A 19,862-nucleotide genomic window follows, 5' to 3' on the forward strand; every position below is an offset into this window, starting at 1 on the left:
CTGTCCAACCCGAGTTTTTTTTCACCATTGTTATTAAACCAGCAGATGGGCGACCTTTTTTTCTCGCTATGGCTGGGTTCATAACTATTTCATACTCATCTGATAATGGGCACACAGTCAGCCACGTTTCCTGCAGACAAATCACTGTTTGATTCAATGGATTTTTTTTAGATTCATTAAATAAATGCATGAATCCTCGGGTGTTCCATGAGAGTACATTCATGTGGGGACTACCGCGTCCCTGATGGCATTAGCTAGATTGCTCTCCCAGGACGCCAGCTAACCAATTCCAATTTTTTGTCGTGGTGTTATCATCCAAAGTTTGTGAGTCGATGTTTTGCTCACTTACAACTGCAGAATTTGTTCCAAAAATTGTGATTTTGATGTTTTCTCCCAAGTTGCAAAATGTTTCTTCTTGTGGGAGGCTAATTAATTCCTTGTTGATTTCTGACTTGTTGTTCGGTGTCTTGATGACAGCTTTAGTAGGAGGATTTAGTTTAGCATTGTTTCCAAAAGTAACCTTGTGGGTTGAGGGCGAATTGTTATCAAATGCTACCGTTGCCTTTGTGGAACAAGGGTCTGCAGTATTATTTTGGAAGACCTCATGGATGTCAAAGCCTAAAGATAGCAGGAACGAGACTGCATTTAGGAGTGAATCACAGACAATTCTGGAATTTATATGCAGTACAACTTTGTCATTCTGATGATCGTTGATGAAGGCCACTGTTTGAATGTCATTGGACTCAATTGACCGGAGTCCAGGAACATGATGTAAAAGTCTAAGGACGTTGTTTCGATTCAAAATTAGGCCATCTTTAGTGTCCAATATTCTTTCCAGTATTAGCATATACTTCGCAGTTTTTGCCAGTTTATCTTTGTTTTCGAAAAGATTTTGTTGCGATCTTCGTTGGTTTTTATTAGCTACAATTGTTGTTATGGGTATTTTGGGATCCTTCAGGATAGGCTGAATTGTAATAGCCATGTCTGTCATGTTAAGTTTTGGTTTGTCGATTTCTTCAATCTGCGTTTTGCTATGATCATTCCAGCAAGCTAAGCTATTTTCAGTTCCAGAGTTTAGGGCTTCTTTCCGAGCACCCAGGCGGCTTCTTTTTTCCGCCATAGTTTCAAATTTGTTAGAGTTTTCGGTGGGAGCCAACGGGATCTCTTCTGTTTGCGGGAGTATTAGTTCGCAAACTCGCCTGTTGCTAGCTCGGGGTGCCCCATTCAAAGAGTTTGACCGGTCAATTTTTGCCAAGGCCTCAGGACTTGTGATTTTGTGTGCCATCTCCTCATTGTCTATTTCGGCATTTGTCACATCTTCATAGACTGATAGATTTAAGAGCTCTTGCTCAACGATTTCGATGCTTTCATCTATCACAGTTGTCGGTTCAGAATCGTCCGGGCACTTTTGCAAGACCTCTATATTGGTGTTTTTAGATGATTCGTTTGCTTTTTCTGTATTAACAAATACATTGACTGATTTTAGATTTCTTAGAAATTTCCTTGATCCCATGTTATTACCTTTTCGTTTACATTTTTGATTCTTTGATTTTTTTTCCTGCAGTTTGCTTACATCGGCAATATGTGCTTTCTGGAATATTTCATACGTTTTATCCTTTGTGTCGGGACAGCGGCTTGCTTCATGTTCTAAAGGTCTAGTAATTCCTTCAGTATTAGCAGACGTAGACGGCACAGCGATACTTACATCCAACAGGTTGTTTTCAGGTTGAGTAGATAGAATACCTGAGGGAGATTTCATTTGGGTTTCTGATTGCTCGATATGAGATGATATGATGTTTACGTCTGGCGGACGAATAACGACATCAGCAACCCGAATAGTGGGTGGTATCTTCTGTGACGAATCTGAGTGAGACACATCCGGGGGATTAGCTCCCTCGCTCGTAGAACTTTCATCCCCCAGTGGAACCCTCTGGGGAATACTCACATTCAGCTGCGTTATTTGAGGCCTAAAGGTATTTGCCTCTTCTCGTCCATTCATTGTTGAGGATGGAACAGTTGTCCTCAATGACTGTTCTGGATCATTTTTGCGAAGGACACCGCCTTCCCGCACAGTTGATAAGGTGTCTGCCATTAGTGTATCCGAATCAGACTCCCGAGAAGCTGGTTGGGACTCGTCGTACATTCTCCTTGGTGGTTGAGCCTGTTTCAGCAGGCTTAACGCTTCCAATGTTATTTCAGACATTAGACATTTCTCATCAACGTTTGAGCGTTTCTGGTCCGCAAGATCCTTGGTTAAGGTTTCAAATCTTTGGATAAATCCTGTATTTTAGTGTTTCCTCCATTATGCGATAATTCTGCTGTTGCAAGTTTAGAGTTTGTCAATGCTGCAAGTGTAGTTAGGTCTTTGACATTGTCATTCAATTGCTCATACAGTTTGAGCATTGGAGCCATAGCTATGGTCAGTGAGGACAAAACAAACGGTCTAAGATCATTTAAAGCTTCTTTCACCATCTTCTGCAGCTTGAGATCTTTCAATGTTTGGGAGGCCGATTTTCTGTAGTTGGATGATTTCCCTTTGGGAAGCTGGAGTCTAATAGGGGAGGCATTCAGCGATTCATCCAGAGATGAGAAGTCAGACAACTCCTCATTACATGAAGATATAGGCAGCCTTGTGATGGTTTTCGTGTAACCTCTAGGTGTCGCTGGAGAGGTTTGAGACAGAGAAATTCCGTTCCGTTGGTTTCTATTTTGGGAGCATGGTATGGGGGGAGATACGCTGGAAGCCATTCGTCTTCTTTTTCTAAGGCCCCTTGGCCATTCGCTACTCGGTCGTACATTAACCTCCGGCTCATTTGCCATGGAACAGGTTTCAATGGTGGACAGTCCACTATTTGGATCAATATCATTTGATGTTGGTTTGGCATTCAATGAGCTGTTCATTTTTGTCAGATCCAAGAGGAGTTTGTTCGCTATGGCCAAGGAATTGGTTTTTTCGTTGTAATGAGTTTTCAAGACATTAAGGTTGATACAGTTAGGAGAGGGATAATTGCATTTAGCTTCTCTGGCGCCTCGTTCCTCTTGTTCTGTCACAATTTCAGCCAAGTTATTTATCGGTACTCCGTTGATGTGAACTCTTTTCTCCATGTTGGAGGAAGTTTTATTGGGAGACGAGGGGCTGATGGCATCTGACAGTGGTTGAGTGAGACAAGGCTTGGGGGACAGTGAAGAACTCCCCGTGTGGGAAGTCATAGTTGTCAGGGAAGTGGTGTCAGAAGTACATTCAAGCCATGAGCCAGTAGCTTCCGAGGTTAGCCGTTGTTGAACCCCGTATATCACCAGCCTGCACTACATCTCCCGGTAAGCATTCAGGCCCTGCCAAGTCAACAGATTGTATACATGGGAGTTGGACTCCATCAGAGCTGACAACATCGTCTACAAATGAGGACTCTCCCAGCGCTTGTGCACCACTCTCAGGAAGATAACTTACACTCGTGTTCATATTAGTTAGTGGAACACCATTACCTTCTCTCCATACTTCAATGGCACAGGGCCCCCCTTCATTCTCTCTGCAGGCAGAGTTAATAGAAACATTTCCTGTTTTTATTAAGCTCAATAGGCTTTCGGGAGAAAGACAACAGTCTGGCTCACTGTGCGAGCGATTTACACAAGAAACAACATCATGCGTGGTTCGCACGTCGCTAGCACAAGCGCTAGCACAAACGCTCGTGTCTTCCATTGACACGCGCGGCAATGATATTATGCGTGCGGCTGGGGAAGAATAGGATTTGGATTTCCTTACTTGATTGCTCCCCGCTGTTGTAGTAGACGCGACAAAGCAGTTCCAGGACACAGGTAAAGTTCCTTCAGATCCTTCTTCAGCGCGCTTCAACTGCAGACGGGTAAAAGGGTGGTGTATGATTCTTGACGGCACTTTAAATGTTACTCCTCGATCCATGAGGGTTGTGCCCCTTGAGCCTCGGGAGCCTCCAGAGACTCACGAGACTCTGCACTGACTCCGCGCCGCTCCGCGGAGTACAGGGGATTATAAGCACACCCCTCTCAGTTGATAGAGATAGAAAGAGGGCTGTAAAGTTCCAACAGCAGTCCAGCAGGCAAAGCAGACTCACAAGACTCTGCACCGACTCCGCGCCGCTCCGCGGAGTACAGGGGATTATAAGCACACCCCTCTCAGTTGATAGAGATAGAAAGAGGGCTGTAAAGTTCCAACAGCAGTCCAGCAGGCAAAGCAGACTCACGAGACTCTGCACCGACTCCGCCAATTTACAATCTTGGTGAAGTACCCAGCGATAATTCCTGCTACTCTGATAGGACAGTTACCCTTCTCTCTCCTCCCAAACCCAACACGTATTGTGTTAGGGCGTCAGGGGCAATATATGGCCATTCCCATTTGTAATCGTCATTTGTTCTTCTTTCATATTTTTGGCAAACACTGGTTATGTATCACAACCTCATAATATTATTAGCAACTGCCATAATATACATATTTTCTGATTCAGCTAATCACGGGGAATTAAATAAGATGACCACAAGGTCCGTACCATGTAGCACGGCCATGTGGCCCATTTCAGCTGTTTCCATAAAAAGCATCACAGTTATGAATATGTAAGTTATTACCCATATACCCAATTTTATTCTCTACCCACTCACCAATTCTCACATTTGGAACATGTTTAGATCAGCCGGATCAGCCAGAAACACATCTAAGATAGGCATTACAATTCTCTGAGTCACAGGTGGATGAATTTTATATCTACAAAATCGACTGGAAATTACCTAAAAAATAGTACATAAATGAAGAAAATCCACCTTATGATTCCAACAAAAAAGGCCTAAATGATAATAGTCTTTTTAAAATGAATTGTGAATCTTCATATGGGACAAATGACCATTCTCCTGCCTTCCAGCCATTTGTTTTCACTGGGTCAGTTTGTACCCAGAGTTTTTTGTATCATTCATTTGTATTGGAAGGTTGCTCTTTGAAGTTGTTGCCACCATTTCCACACATATTAGTCATGGTCCAGCCAAGGGGAACTTCTCCTGTAGTCAATACCTTCAGAGCCAGCAGGTATGGAGAACACTGCATTTCGAAACCTTTAGCAGGACACTCGATTGCAGTTGGTAATTAGATGGGAGATATAATGTCCAGGCTGGCAGTGGGAGATTTTCTTGTGAAGTTTTCCACAGTCAGCAAAAGGGTTTGTCTTGGGCTGACATCTTTCCATGAAAACAAAGTGGGTTTTCAAATGTCACTGGTGTTTTGTATGTGGAACATGATATACATTGCGTTTTGTCAACCCGCACATCATGTCTTTTCCCTGACATTTTTCTGTGAGCAGTGATACATTTTCACATTTAAACTGCTTTTTCTTGCACACACCTATGCAAGCCGTTTATGTGTCACTGTATAAACATTATTTTTTCCATGTGAAAGGGATCTGTGATTCATCCTTCTTTTGTGAATTAAAATGTGATTTTCCTTCGGTAATTACAGGTGGGCCCCTTTTCCATATGGCTCTTCAATTTTACTTAAAAAACAAAAAAAAACAAAGGCCAAGCCGATTTTGTTTCAGAGTTTAAAATCCTGCTGTCCATGTGAAAGGGATTTCTGTTTGGGGCTTTTGAATGCACCCCACATGCATCCGAAATGAGATAGCACTAATTTATTTGGACTTATTCTTTCACCAATTTTTAAAAGATCTGCTGGCCGTAATAACTCCGCATTTGCAAAAATATGCTTTCTGCACCAGGCTGCCACTCCTCACAAAAGTTTGGTGACGATCAGTCTGGCGGTTTGGGCCATGGGGTGTAACAGAATGTTTTGTTTGTGTAATTCCATCAGCTTGTAGATTTGCTACCCAAGTTGAATCTGCATCAATCTTTAAAAAATAATTTGGATTCTGAAGTTATAGATCACCCAAAAATGGCCTTACAATGGGCAGAGCAATTTACCCATAACTACAGGATTGGTGTCTCTGACGATATATACTCTATCAGACAATATATACTCTAAGATGTCTCTGTATTGAGGAGTGAGCATGTGCAAAACCATCCTTATCCCGAGACTCAGGTTTGCCTCCTCTTTTGAAACTCTACACTAGGAGAGGAAACATCAACTCCAGAAGCAAGAGGCAAGGCAGCTCTCATACCTCAATTGAGTGAAAGCTGTCACTGATGTTTAATCCCCCATCTACATTCAGAGGGTGCCCACATCAGTATATATGGGTCATGTTTACTAACACTTTAATGTTAGGTATGTTTTGTGAAACATATATTGAACACCAATATGTACTTAGTGATACAAGCATACAACCCTTTTATCACAGGCATATTTGTCAGATGTAAATATCGGCAGTCATTCTCATGTCACCAGAACCCTCATTGGTGCTGTCTGTTATCAATCCTTTCACATAGGGGGATTTCAAAAGAGTACAATAAAGGTGCACTAGACATTATGTCTTGGGATGATAGCCCTCAAATCAGAAAATAATTGATATGGTCCTTTTAGGTGATGATAATATGATAATATGATAACGAGGATAAGTGAATATAATATTCTATACTATACAATGAAAATGATCATTAGAAGTTAACAATGTCAGATTTCTAAAGAGTCAGCCTCCAATCTTAGCAAAACTGAATAATTTCTTTTTTTGTCTTTTGTAATAGATCATTTTGCAAAACACCCACCTACACCCCCTGCAAGATATCTGTTTTCAGTGTATGCAATGGTTGTGCTGGCTATAGCAAACACATCCCTGTGTTGGATATATTTTGGGGTTATATATATTACTTCATGGTATTTTATTTTATGGTGGTATTTGGTAGTTGTTTTATAATCCTTGGTAATATATTGTGATAGCCTGTTGGGGTATTCTTGTAGTGGTAAGACTCATTTCAGAATGCTGTCTAATAATTATTTTAACCAGGCTCACTAACAACAAACACAATACTGGACTTGGTACAATTTGAATAGATGGATCATGCCATCCTGTGGTACCTTATGTACAATACCACACTATACCCTTTTGGATGAGTTTCAACAGTTGTAAAGCATGCAATTGAAATACAGCACATTCATTCAATCTCGCTAGCTCATGGCGGCTACTTTACTTTGATATATTTCTTACCGCACATCTGTCTCCCGAAACATGTCAAGTGAAATGGACTGAATGTGGAATAAATGTATGAGACTCAGTTACTTTTGAATCTGTTTTTTTAATTACACGTGTGCCCACATTGTATTTCACAGTGCAAGTATTATTTCTCCTTGCAATAACTTTCCGAGCTTTATCTGTGCAGAATCCTTGCCTGTGTAAAATTTGGTAGGAGAATACACTTAAAAAAAAACACAGTACAACTTTGAGAAATATAAACACAGGATTACATGCACGTTAACAATAGACAGCACCTAAAATGAAGTGGACTACTTAACCTAGACTACTGGTCTCGTTCACAACAGTAGCCCCTCACTTAACTTCATATTTACCAAGATTTGTTAGCTGTATTTCTGATTCATTTTGGCATGGAAATCTTCCCCAATCTTTCTGCCTGCCTTGCACAGGGTCAACCCAGATAAGTACAGCATCAGCATCAGACAGCTTGCCAGCACTGAATTCCGTCTGCCTAGCAAGCCCCCTGCTCTTTCGTCTACCAGTGCCAGAAGATGAATGAATGATAGTCTGTCTCAAAACCCTTTTTGCCAAACCCTTTGTCAATGAAGGATAATGCCTCCCTTTGAGTAGATCAATCCACTGAACTGGCATGTGATTTCATTGCTGGAGAGCAAAAAAGAGACATCTTTCTTGCGCTTCCTGCCCTAATACAATGCCCTGTTTTCAGTAGAACAGATCTTCATTTTTCTTTTTTAGTATATCACCCAGCCCTGATTCAGCCTGCACGTTTAAATTCCCATTTCCAGAGCATCATGCAGTCTCCCAGTCTGCAGTCAGCTTATTTCATCATGGACTAATTTGCACTAAATGTTATTAAGGGATTCAGTAACATGTTAACTGGGGCTGGGTTACATTAGTTTGTTAATGTATTTTAGTATTATATTCAGTGCAGCTCAGTTCATTGAAATATCATCCTGAAGCAAAGTGCAATTTCAATCATGTGCTCTGTGCATTGGCATCTATTTAATTCTGCCTGAGACTCACACTCTTGAGTCCAGTAATGAGTCTCACACCCCAGGCCCCAGTTGCAGTTCAAACCCATGCTAATATGTGCATGCTGAAATGATGAACCTAACTTTAAATTTAGAGCCCCTACTCTACGCTCCCTTCTTTTTTTACTGCTGGGATATAACCCAAAATCACTGCAGGAAAAACAAACACAGATGTTCTAAAACACATGTGCTTCTTCCAATTGTATCTTCTTGATAGTCGAAAATAAATAATATGCAAATCGCAAAATTCATACACGAGAAACATTATGTATACATTTATAGTCACCAGCAAAATAAGTATGAGTCTTTATCAAAAGAAAGCAACACAAGAAAGAATAAAACAATTGTTTTAGTTCTATTTAGAATGTGTCTAATTTTTTCTTTTTTTATCTCTTGATCACCTTTATCTTTTTATCTTTTAAAACAATTATTTTTATCTCTAGATCACCCTTATCATTTTATTGTTTTTCAAATGGTGAAACATTTTTTTTATATCTTCTTTTTTTTATAAAGCATCAAAGGAAAACATTATCATTTTCAGAAAACATACATCCAAACAAACTGACACATTGGCTTCAGTCAAATGTAAAAACCAGTAAAAATCTGTTTGTGATATGAATCAAATTGTATTAAAAATAGCTTGTGATAAAAATCGAAATCACACAGAAAACCATTTTTAGAGGAACTCATCCATTTCTGGACTTCATGGGACTTCTTTCAGGGGAATCATCTCCACATCCTTTGGGGTCATCATCTTCATCCCCTTCCTCGGTCTAGGGAGCTCTCCAGGAGACACCAATCCAGTGGTATCCACCAGGGATCCGGCACTCCTGGGGAAAACAATTGTTTTTCTAGAGTAAAAAGAAAAGACAACTTAAGTATCGAGCACATCAAACCTTTTACTTTTACTTTCTCACTGGAGCATCTAAATTCAAATTTAGTTATGCACACAAATGCAGACTATACCAAATACCATGACAGGCAGGCAATGATTGACTGAATGACTACTGAAAACAACATGAAGTAATCATGCTAATATCATATGGTATTTTTCAGATAATAGCCTCAAACACAATACTCCTTTCTCTTATTTGTCTATTTGTACTTGTGTTCACTAACTTGATATATATATATATATATTTTTTTTTTTTTACCACTTTCAATCTCCTTTGATATCTTCGCACTATTTACACCTAACCACTTGCTATGACAATTTTTTTTTTTTACTCCCTGCTAGTTTCAACTCACTCTAGTCTTTTGACTTCATGTTTCGGGTAAAAGGGTTTAATTTGATGAACATGGACAACGTGTTCTAATGTTACTTCCCCCTCCTTTTTAGCAATTCTGTAGACCACAGGTGAAACCTTATTTACAATTCTATATGGCTCTTGCCATGCTGCAAGGAATTTAGAGTGTTTATGTTTCTCCTTCCCAAAATTAAACTTGTATACCTTGTCTCCTATTTCATATTCTCTCACAGATGCCTTTCTATCATAATATGTCTTTGTACCATCAGCAGCCTTTTCCAAATTTTGCTGCACAAATGCAAACACATATTGCAAGTGCTTTCTCAATTCCTCCCCATATTCATGAATTGTTGACGCATTTGTAAGCACCTGTTTATTTGTTCTGTAAAGTAAGTGTGGCAGAACCATTTTCCTTACCGTCAATATTTCATGGGGACTGAGGTTCATTGATTTAGAGGGCGTCAACCTAAAGCCATTAGTACCAATGAAAGCCACAAATCCCAACTAGATCCTGATTCAGCTACAAACCTTTTCAACATATGAACTATTGACCTGTTACACCATTCCACTCCCCCTGAAGATGAGTGACGGTAAAAAATGTGTAGCTTTCTCTTCACACCCACGATTTGCCATATTTTTGTCATTAATGCCCTAGGGAAATGACTTCCAAGTTCTGACTCTATTCTTTGAGGTAAAACAAATCTTGAAAAAATATGATTTACATGTAAAGTGGCCGCCGTCTGTCCTTTGCCGTCTGGAGCTGGAATGCACTCCACCCATTTGGACATTAGACAAGTTCCTGTCAGCATGTACCTTTTTCCCCTTGCTGATCTTCTTACGGGCAACGTTTAAATCAGACCATAGGAATATCAAGCTCTTATTCATCAACAGGTTGAAACTGTGAACACACAAAACAGCCTCTGGTGTAGAGCTCAACATCTTGGGACATGTGTGACCAATAGGTGTAATCATTTAAAATCTCAAAGTTTGATGTGAACCTCTGTGTCCTGCAGTTATGGCATGTGGGCATTATGTAACATCAACCCCCAAAATTACAAAGGCATTATCCATTGAATTTGGCCTATCACAGATTCTCTAATCATCAGTTCGTCTTGTAATCTAATTCTCTTTTTGTTTTTTAATAACACTCTCAATTCCTCTTTCCCTTTGCAGTCTTCTTCAGTCAGAGGATTGTGTTCTGCATGTAGCAAATTGTTATAAATTAAGCCTAGAATAAGGTCTTCCTTTTGCGCTTTGATCAAGTCCAGATCTGGAGTATCAAAACTCCATTCTCGGGAGGATAGCTCAGGGGCAACGTGCTCCCCTTGGAAGCAAGACAACACAGAGCGACACAGGTTCGATTCCCAGGTCTCCGCTTAGAAACCTCTGGGTATTAAGTGGGTTATAAATAACCTATCATATAATATAATTGTGCCAGAGGCTGTTCAACTGCTTTTATGAGTTTTGGAGCGTGTTATCGCAGGTGTTCAATAGGAAACAACTCCCCAATTACAGCTCCAATTTTGGCTAATTGATCGGCCTTATAATTTCCCTCCTTATCTTCACCTGCCATTTTCAAATGACCACGTATTTTCCTCCAATGGATTATCATATCATTTCCTGACACAAGCTTGTCTATGGCCTGAATCATCTTGCAATGTTTAAATGGTTTCTTGTTAGAGGTAAGCATGCCTTTCATTTTCCAGCCAGGTAAATGCTCTACAAAACTATTTTGTGCATAATCAGAATCAGTTACTAAAACATTTTTTTTTTAGTTTATTTTCCATAGCTATAGATATTGCCTTATAAAGAACGGCCAATTCTGCTACTTGACTTCTTCTGGGACCGTTCATCATGCTTACTATATGAATGTTGTCATCACATTTTAACTATAAGTTTCCAATTCCTGCTATGAGCTCTTTTTCTATCTTTTTTCACGTCGTATGCATATCCATCTACATATACATTTGGTAAATCCTTGCATGTTTCTTCATTGAATGGTTTGTGTGGGGATTGCACACATTTATTCAAACTTGCTTCTAGCTCTGTGCCATCAGGTGCACATACAGCTGCACAATCATGCAATTCTGCTAGTCCTTGAGCAACTGGGCTCTTTTTATTTTCTCCATACTTGAAATGCTAACATCCAGGAAGTCATTATTGACTGGGCCAATTTCCCTGATCTGATTCTCTTACTGTGAAAAAATTGCAGAGGCTGGTCATTTGTTTCAACAATCCTCTGCTCCCCTTGAATTATGGGGCGGAAATGTTGTAATGCCCCAGACAGTGGTCAGAAGTGCTTTTTTGCATTCACTAAATGTTGTCTCTACCTGTGACAATGCTTTACTAGCATATTCAAGGGTTTCTTTATTAACATTATGTTTTTGATATAACACTGCTGACATGCATTGATCTGTAAATCCTATTTCTACAAAGAAATTCAGTTTTTTTTATTGGATATGCCAAACACGGTGCTTTCATTAGACATTCTTTTAGCCTGGGTACTGCCTCATTTGTCTTGGGAGGATAGCTCAGCTGTAACATGCTCACCTTGGAAGCAAGATGACACAGAGCAACACAGGTTTGATCCCCGGGTCCGTGCTTAGAAACCTCTGGGTATTAAGCATGTTATAAATAACCTATCATATCATATCATTTTGTTCTTTTTCCCATGTCCAGGGTATGCCCTGTTTCAGTAATCTCGTTAAAAGTTGTGTACTCTATGCATAATTCTCAATACATTTCCTGTTCTAACTTGTAATTCCTAACAAACACCTTAAACTTTTCAAATTAGTGAGAGTGAGAATCACCTCCACTTTTTTCTTTTGTGGGTTTAACCCATGCTCTGTCTCTTCATGACCTAGGAAGTTTATCTTTTCCCTACACCACTGTGATTTCTGTAAAGATACTTTTGCAGGAGCCTTCTGTTGCTGACTCATCCAGAACAAGACTGCAAGACTTGTCCTTGGCCTCAAGCCCAGGGATTGTATCTCTCCAGGAATGAAATCTCTGCACTGGCTCCCAGTGGCTGGGAGGATTAAGTTCAAAACCCTCTGCATTGTCCACAAGGCCCTCTGGGGCGGCCCTTGGCCTCAATACCTTCAACTCTCTCTTCCTTAATATCTTCCTTCTCAGGCTCTTCGCTCATCTGCCTTCAACTCCCTCAGGGTCAGTTGCGTCTCCAAGCAACAAGTTGGTGGTAGATCTCTTTCTTAGGCTGGTGCCTCCCTCTGAAACAGCCTCCCTGCCTCCCTGAAACTTGAGGACAACCATCTCTGGTACCGGAAGCACCTCAAAACCCTTCTCTTTGCTTCTGCTTTTTCTCCTTCTCTCCTCTGCTGACCTCCTGGCTGAAACTGAAACTGCACTGGTTACCTGGTCACCCTCTAATCTCGGGCCGAGGTCCCTCCCACGCCAGTCTCACACACCTGCACTGCCTACCTGGCAACCCCCGCACTTGGGGACTGTTTCTATATCCCAACACTCCCATTAGCAGCTCTTACACCTGATTTCTGCACTTACTTTTGCGCTGCCACTTTCCCCTTCCCCTATCCCATGCACTTGCACGATGTGAATGACACTTGGCCTAGTAGGATCATTGTCTGTCCTCCCTTCGTTCACCCTCCCTTGCCTCGTCGCGCCTTGAAACACTTTTGTATAGGCACGTTACAAATGCCATATCATATCATATCATAAGCACATGTCTACCTCATTGAAGTGGCTTTTGATTAGCACATCATCCACACACCCAATTGTCCCCCTTTCAGCTGCATCCGGGAGTGCCTTTCTCAGGAATATCCCAACCTCACTCCCACTATTGACATACCCAAATGGTGTCCGGGACCACGCATATTGTGATTTGTCAAAAGAAAATGCAACCATATTTTGAATATCTTCAGCCAGTGGCACACACCAGTATCTAGCTGTAAGGTCTAATGGGGTAAACACCTTTGACCCGTGAACCTGTGCAAGACCCTGACCAATAAATGGAAGGGACCACCTTGAAACAGGTACCTTTTTGTTTAATTCTCGTAGATCTGCAGACACACGCCATTGGCCATTAGGTTTTAGCACACCTAATTTAGGGGTATTTGATTTGCTGTGACTAGACCTAATGATGCCTCTAGATTCTAAATGTTTGATTATTTTAGCTAGTGATTCCCAACATGCCTGGTGTAACAGATATTGTTGCACAAACACTGGTTCCCTACCATTTCCTTCTAGTAATGTGCCAACATGCCAATCGGTTAACCCACAATCGTAGGCATCTTTGGCAAAAACCTGTTTGAATTCCATAAATATGTTTCAGAATTGGTCTTTTTCTTCTTCACTTGTGCAAGCATCTGCAGCTTGAATTTGTTCTTCTACCATTTTAGAAAGCTCTGGGAATTCCTCCAAAGGAAGAACCTCTGTACTGTCCTCTAATCATGTGTCAGTGTCTCTTTGGAGGGTCACTACACTCAAACATTTTTGAATATTGACCTTCATTTCAATATGCTGCTTTTCTCTTTTAGAGTCACTTAATTTGAATAGTATACAATCATCTTGATAACAGCATACAATTTCACTTGGCTCATAAGGGTACACAGACTGAACTTCAAAGATTCCTTTAGGCTTAGAATTCAAGGATTCTGGTAACTCACCCTGTGCAGTCACATAGCTTTCAGGAATGTTCCCAATCACTGGGTTACTGAAATCGGCAGTGTAATACGATTTATGTATTGCCAGTCCTATTGCTGAATTCTCTTCCAAATGAATGTGTTGACACCCTTTATTGTCCACCAGGATTTGAAAGGGTCCATCCCCAATCTTTATCAGTGGTGTATATTCACATGCTAACACTTGCTGCCTTATGGATTCATTTAGGCATACAAATGCATCAGCACTGTTTATCTGTCGTCCCTTTCTATATTTTAATGCTACTGTAAATTGTCTGGTGAATGCGGGAATGGTAACATCCCTTTTCATCTGCAGTTCAAATGCATATAATGTCATTTGGGAACAATGGTAAGCCTATCTTTGTCTTCAAATTCAGGTGTGGCTCCACCCAACCTGGACCAAACATTTTGATTTAGAAAGTCTAATACTGTACACATCCTATGCATGATGTCTTTTCCCAAATAGAATTTATTTTGTGTCCCACTCATGATCAACACATTATGATGAATACTCTTAGGACCTATTGTAATATTTAGTATGCATCTTCGTACAATCCTTTGTCCTGACTCGGGGTCATCTAGGCCAAAAATGTGTTGAATCTTAATTATGAACTTTGGGATCTCCTGCCTGTCAATTATTTGCTGCAGTACCTTTTATTAATGAAACTCCTTTCATCTTCAAGTGCTAAAGTGGCTTCAATCATTTCAGAATGCCCATTCAGTGGATAGGAATCCATGGCTGCCCATCTCCAATGTGTATTTCTAAGATGGTTGAAATGTGCTTTTCTTTATTTATCTCTGGAGCGACAGTTGGTTTGCATTTTTCTTCATTTAGATAAAAATGCAGCATGTTTTCATCTATTGCAGTTTGCCATTTTTTCTTCGGGTCCAAATCAATCTCCAAAGACTGCTTCTCTTTTTCTCCTCACATTGCATCCTGACACTTGAGAATGACAGTGACACTGACCACACAGCCATTTTGAAGCTATACATTCACTGCACTTTATTTAACAATGGCGTGGCATTCTTTTACACTGTTGCTTTCTGTCATTATTTTCCTGGGTCTCAATGGCTTTTTAGCTAAGGACCACAATACTCCATTTACCCTATCAATGAAGGGCGACAACCAATTCATGCATTTCGTCCCTATGAGAAAGTGTATTTCATTAATGGATCTGATAAATACTTCCTGTCTCATCCGATGCTGCCCTGTTTTTATGTCAATCTCAGTGACATCTTCGATAGGTATGTGTTCCCCATTGAAATTCTGAACTGGGCCTTCATTTTTTCCTCACCTTTATATTATATGATATGATATTTTATTTATATTGCGTTCATACACAAGTGTTTCAGAGCGTGACTATATGATTTTGTGGGGATCTCCCTTCAGTTATTCTGTTCACTAGTTCTTTTGACATTATTGTTGCTTGGGCACCTGTATCAATCATATGTCTAGAACACATAAAACGTGTACATTTCTTCTGATTTCAGGACTCACTTTCCTTAGCTCTTTTTTACTCTTTGCTAGGAAAATGGGTATATGAAATGACATCTTACCCTCCATTTTGCCCACTTCATTTTGAATTTCTTTGTCTGTTCTCTTGGGATCAGAACCCATTTGGATTAAAGCCACTAACTGCCCCTCTGACTTGGGACCAATAGTGTTCACACCCCAATTTCTTATTGTACTTTTCTCATTGTCTGGGTTCTTGCCAGTTATTTCTACACTGCAACCTTTTGACTGGGTTTTTTCACAAATGTCATGTGACAGTCAACTTCTGGTGCACACCTTTCTGTGTTTTTCATGGAGCCTGTCATTTCTGTCCCTTGGAATATCTGTGGTTCAAAATACTCAGGTGACTGGCCTGCACACACCCTTTGAGCTACTGTTTTCTCTGTATGGGTATCAACAGTATTCTGACTATTAAATGAGGACAATCTATCTGTTGATCCTAACTCTTCACCTTGTGTTTTATTTTCACAATGCATACTCTTTTTAAATCTGTTTCTCTGCTTTTTGGGTTTATCGTGTTAATTTTACCCCTCTTGTTCTTCAATTTCACACACCTGAATAGTTTGGTTTCATTCTAAATTGAACCACACTCCTTTTTTGTGTGTGTTGAAATTCTCTGTCCCACTTTCGTTTGTTTGTTTTCTTATTTTTATATCATTAAATAATTCAGAACCGTTATTCAAAGGTGATTCATAAGCATTTGTGTTTCCATCAGTGCAGAAATTATTAACTATCACATATTGTCAGAACGCACAAGATCACTCCTATGACATTCTGCACCTTCACTGGGCTGTTGCTTTTGAACTGCACGTAACTTTCCTATCTGTTCAGACAGCATTTTGACTTGGGCCTCTAAGCATTGAAATCTGTCCATGTCTCTGAATTCCTCTCTTTGTTGCCTCGGCCGGTATGTCCTCTGACATTTAGCTTGAGGAACCTCCCGGTTTCTACGGGCAGCTGAGCGGACCGAAGGCTGAAATGGCTGGCTGAGTGAGAAGGAGACGATCCCAAGTGTCAGAAGCTGAAAGGTGAAGGGTGAGTAGATTGAGAGAGCTGGCAAACCATAATGTGCATTTAATGGGAAACGTGATAATTTGGAGTATGTAACGGAAGTTTGGAGGGGTATTTGTGGTTATTACAAAGAGCATCAAGTAGATCTATTTTGTTGTGGACAAGGAACGATCCATATGATGAGCCCAGAATCCCACGTCAAGGACATCTAGAAGGAGTTGTTTTAAAATCAGTTACGGATATATAGGAGACAAACAGATAGATCTGTTAAAGAAAACAATTCACACTCCGATCCAAGTTATTATTAGGGGTGAGAGTGGCGACGAGGAGCATTGGCGGAAGTATATGTGGGCTGGCCAGTTGTCTGTATGTATACTGTATGTATTAGATGTGATTAAAAAACTATGAAATGTCGAAGAGCGACAACTTATAAATTGTGGTAAAAAGCTGAGAATAGATCATTTATTTATTTAGTTGAGAAAGGTATTGACTAAACAGGTAGACTGAAGTAAAGTGAGACATAGAGGATTGGACCTGCGATGATTGGTGCACGCTCATATTGTGTTATTTTTCTGAAAAAGTATTTTCTCTGTAAAACAACGGTAAGTATTGACAGTCGATTGTGACTTGTCATGATTGAAGATGTTACTTGCACAAACAGCTGCCAAAACACGCACGCAAGCTTAAACAATATAGTGCAGAAAGGGTTAAGGGCACGGCAGATGAAGTGTTCATGCCATGGCCAAGAGGGGGATCACTGGGAAAAGCAGTTTTGTAACACATGACCACGCAGCGTACAGGGGCAAGAAGTTAGAAAAAAGGTTAGCTAGCCTGGAGCTTTGAAAGATGTACCTGGAGGAACGGGAAGACCCGCCTCCTGAAGACTTGATGCTTAACCATTGTAAAGAGGAGGATGTCGAGCCTTCTGCTCCCACCACCGCGCCTGAAGAAAATGAGGATAGTATGAAAGATGAAGGAGTATGTCCATTAAGAGAGCTTAAGGCAGCGGCAGGATATAGTAATCCGATGCATGAGCCGCCTGCATATAGCAGTGACAAAAGTCCGGAAAAAACTCCAGAAAGGGATGTGATCTGTAAAGTCCCACGGGACAAAGAGAGAAGCGAAAGACAGAATATGACTCTAGATATAAAATGGGAAATTAAGAGATGGAAAGGAGAAAAAGATAAAGCTGTCGAGATATGACTGAACGAATGGATGGGTGGTCAAACATTGATCAAATTGATGAAAAAAACATTGAGAAAGTATGGCAAGGGGAAGATAAAGTCGAACAAGATAAAAAAGACAGGGAGCAGGAAAAATGATTGAAAGAAGACGAGGCTAAAAAGAAGAGTAGACTAAGACAAGAGCAACTGAATCAGGAAGAGCAGTTAAGAGAATAGGAAAAAGTGGAAGAAAAAAGAAAATATGATAACAGGCAGAGAGCATTCAAAGAACGAGACAGGCTAGAAAAGAAGAGAGAAGAAGAGGAAGAGCAAAAATTGAGAGATAAAGAGGTGCATCGGGCAAATGAGAGGGGAGATGCAAAAATACAGGAGGAAGAGAGGGTCAGAGACGAAGTAAAGAACCAAAAGGCATTTGATGAGGAGATGGAACGAAAGAGAAGACAGAGAGCATGCGACAATGATCGGACTGAAAAAGAGATAAGAGAGGAGTTCTTCCCATCACAAGAACCGATGCCATTCCCCTCTTGGGTAAATCTACAGGAGGATTTTGAGATAGGAGATATAGGAGATAACATTGACAAAATTTACCAAGAGATGAGGACAAAAGGTGAATTAAAAAATAGAGGGAAAGATGATTGATTTGAGATTTCCTAGTTACGAGGTAAGGAGGGAAGCTCGTTTAGTTTCAAGCATACACACATGAATTAGGGACAAGACATGTTAGATGAAGACAGGGAAACCTTCCATGGGGAGGAGGGAGCTGGTGCATGCAGTTCTGAGGAATGTTCTCCGACAGAGAAAGAGGTTAGATTGTCTGATCTGGACCTACCTTAACCAAGGAGGCCAGAGCTTGTGGCACAGCCAGGTTGACCTAAAGGGCAATCCCGTAGTGTAAGAGGAGAGTCGCCACCATATGCGACCAGACCGAGGTTATTACCAGGAAGAAGGCAGTCAGGAACCCTTCTCCCTACTATGAATAAGCAGACAATGGAAGGTAATTGCGATTTTGAGATTTTGCAGTTTCCCTTGACAGAAAAAAGGAGGGGCCAGACCGCAGTATATTCTGTGGCCCCAAATGAATAAGGATAATTTAAGGTGCAAACTCCCGAGTTTAACTTCCGTTGTCGGATAATGGATCTATGAATTTGAAAAAATGACAGGAGGAAACACGTTAGCTACAGGGGACATTAAGCGTCTTCTAGCAGCTATCCTCGTAGAGAGGGCCGATGACATTTGGAGAAGAGCATGGTATGCAAGTGTCACATCACAAAACACATCGCACAATGGGGCACCGTTCAATAAATGTAGAGTGGCAGTCTGGAAAGTGCTCAGAGTACAGTATCCTGCTACGTTGGATATGGGCGCTGTAATGGCACGTAAGATGCACGAAGGGGAAGATCTGCTTGCTTACATTCAACATTTTCAAGAGCAGTGGTCTTTGGAAACTCAAAAGTTGGTGGGGAAATCAATACCAGTATTTTATCATATATTATGTCAGGGATTGCCAGACCAGATACAGAGATAGCTCATGAAGCTGGTGGGCATGGAGGCAAAACCATGGCTAGAAATCCAGTTGACCAGTGTGCATCATTGCCGATTGTTGCAAGAGAGAAAATCAAAAGAGAGAGGATTCTAGGAAGCTCGAGGAAGCTAAGTTAGTACAGAAGAAACTGTCAAAGTATGCTATAGAAGGGCCAATGTTGACTAGTAGAGAAGGGCAAGGATCACAGCAAGTATCAGGTATGCCACAGGTGAGTAACCAACAGCAGTTTGATTAGAGAGGGAATTAATTTATGCCGAGAGGCAGGGGAGCCTCCGCGGAAGAGGAGGCTTTCAGAATAACAAGGGACACGTCCAGAGTAATCAAGGAGGTTTTCACAATAACCAAGGTGGTAATCAAGTCATGCAGGATGGGCAAGTTAGAAGATTCCCTCCTGTATGGTGGACATGTGGAATGACAAGGCACATGTGGGAGCCAAGGGTATGTACGGAATGGCCAAATCTCAAGAGGGGGGGAACAGCTTATTCTCCAGCATATAGCCCACAAATTAGGGATGGGTTCACCCAAGATCAGTGTATCAAACACAGGTACCGCCAGCACAG

Source organism: Ambystoma mexicanum, chromosome 12 (assembly GCF_040938575.1).
Source record: "Ambystoma mexicanum isolate Mex_15411 chromosome 12, UKY_AmexF1_1, whole genome shotgun sequence".
Taxonomy (NCBI): Eukaryota; Metazoa; Chordata; class Amphibia; order Caudata; family Ambystomatidae; genus Ambystoma; species Ambystoma mexicanum.